General features: G+C 41.5%; 1 protein-coding gene across 2 annotated transcripts in view; it reads left to right on the top strand.

Annotated features, from left to right (window-relative positions):
• The window catches only part of LOC143292115 (voltage-dependent calcium channel gamma-1 subunit-like), a 99,362-nt gene that overhangs the window by 57,950 nt on the left and 38,912 nt on the right, over positions 1–2,500 (top strand). The gene's annotated exons all lie outside the window — the stretch shown is intronic.

Below are 2,500 nucleotides of genomic sequence, written 5' to 3'. Positions count from 1 at the left end.
AAAAAAGAAAACAAACAAAAACCAAAAAAACACCGCCATAGGCTTCACACAGGGCTGAGTTCTTTGCCGCTTCATGCAAGGGCTTTCTCTTCCACAACACAACACGCGCACACTTACAATGTGGCAATATTCATCTTGTTTCTTTCCCGGTGGTTTTTTGTTTGTTTGTTTGATTTTTATGCTGTAGTAAATTCCGAAGTGACTGACTACACGTAGATGTTGATAAAGGTGAAACAGGTGCGCTGTGCCTCTGTGTGTGTGTGTGTGTGTGTGTGTGTGTTTGTGTGTGTGTGTGTGTGTGTGTGTGTGTTTGTGTGTGTGTGTGTGTGTGTGTGTGTGCGAGTGTGTGTGTGTGTGTGTGTGCGAGTGTGTGTGTGTGTGTGTGTGTGTGTGTGTGTGTGTGTGTGTGTGTGTGTGTTTGTGTGTGTGCGAGTGTGTGTGTGTGTGTGTGTGTTTGTCTTTGTGTCTCGATCTCCCTGTCTCTCGATTTTTCTGTCTGTCTGCGTGTCCTCTGTTTATGGGGTGTTATCTTTTTCTCTTTCTTTCTCTGTAATTGTTTTACTCTCTCTCTTACTCTCTCTCTCTCTCTCTCTCTCTCTCTCTCTCTCTCTCACCTCTCACCCTCTCACATGTTCTCTCACAAATACACACTAACTTGTACTTCGGCACGCGCGCACAGAGAGCGAGAGAGAGAGCTGCACACACACACACACACACACACACACACACACACACACGTACACACACACACACACACACACACACACACACACACACTCGTGCTTGCCTTCATGTGTATGTGTCTCTGCACGTCTGCCCTAAGACAGACAGACGGACAGACAGAGGAACAGAAGACGGACGGACGGACAGACAGACAGACACAACAGTCAGAGGGTAAGGAAGGGAAATAAGCAGGCACACATACAGAAGCAAGGGCAGACAATGAGGGATACCGACCGACAGACAGACCTGGAACAACACAGCATCACACACCACATACCCATGCCATAGAGCAAAAAACACCACACGTGTGCAATATTTGGGACTGTCTAGATTCGAACACCGGACCAGGAAGAGATGCCTGCTCCCACACCACTACCAGTGTCAGTATCAGTAGCTCAAGGAGGAGTCACTGCGTTGGGTCAAATCCATATACGCTACACCACATCAGCCAAGCAGATGCCTGGCCAGCAGCGTAACCCAACGAGCTTTGTCAGGCCTTGAGAATAAAAAGAACAAGAGGCAAGGCCTTCAAGACTCGTGATACACTTTTTTTTTTTAATCTATTCGTTAAAATGTGTTCTGTATTTGTTATTTATAAAGCTTCGGGTTGAAAAAAAAAAAGGAAAAAAAAGAAAAGTCCTAACCAGATTCGAACCCGGCATGTTCGGGTGAGAAGAAACTGCCTTACCCATTACACTATCGTGGCTCCTTAACTGACGTTCTAAAATTTAATATTTGAACATACTTTTTTAAAGGGAGATAAATCGATTGTGGTATTGGCAGTGAGAACGCTGTTTAAATCATATTATTCTGGTGTATCTTGGGCATTCAAAAAATCTTTAAGGGCAATAAAAAATTCTTTTTAAGTCCGCGGTAAAGGAGACGTGGCTATCGCCGCAATCACACTGCAACATTTAGCCGTTTTCTCTGCATCTAGATAGATGTACAAGTTTAGTTGTTCATTTAGTCTGTACGACACGTCGATTCAATTTCTCTTTTATGTTCATTCTAGTTTTATAATTTTAAAGTTGATATGAAAATTTAGTGTTTTGTTAAACTAATAACATGTAGAGCCAAGTACAAGTACTTCTAAACGTCGTATGAAGTGAAAAGGAATTTTGAGAAAAGTCAAGACTGAAAATTTTTACGTTTCACCAATTCAAGGGATTTAACTCGCATGGTTTACAATTTTTAACTGTGAATTCCGACTGATTCTGTGGATATTTTTATGGCAGTTTGGGGCATAATCCAGTAAGTGATGAGGCGTTCACAAATCTTTCTCAGAATAAATATTTAACGGTCTCCTTCTCCAACTTTCCATCACATGTTATCATGTATTGTCCATTGAATATAGGATTGAACGGGCAGGTCAACAACTTGAAACAAAATGGCGTCGTTCGCGTTAGCGAAGAATATGAGCACGCGCTTTGAATGTGTATAAGTATGTGTACGCAATTGATTTTTGCCCATGACCTTCAGGGCTCAGCCAATAGATCTATAAAGTCCACTCGTCCTATTGATTTTAGTATTTTCCGAAAAAGACCACTTGGGCGAATGAACATAGTGAAAGCCCTGTACACTGAGAGTAAAACACACAAGCTTTTTATGTATTGAGTGTCATTTCAGAATGTAATGTTTAAGATGAGAAAGATCAGTTTAAAGCAAATTAAGTCCCCTAGCATTAATTACAGAGTAATTTCCCTTCTTTACTATCTGCACCAAAACGTTTGCAAATAGATATAACTTCCATGCTTAGCAAAAGAAGTTCCTGTTTGAA

The sequence above is a fragment of the Babylonia areolata genome, chromosome 18, assembly GCF_041734735.1.
Source record: "Babylonia areolata isolate BAREFJ2019XMU chromosome 18, ASM4173473v1, whole genome shotgun sequence".
Lineage (NCBI taxonomy): Eukaryota > Metazoa > Mollusca > Gastropoda > Neogastropoda > Buccinidae > Babylonia > Babylonia areolata.
This window is presented reverse-complemented; position numbering and strand designations above follow the sequence as displayed.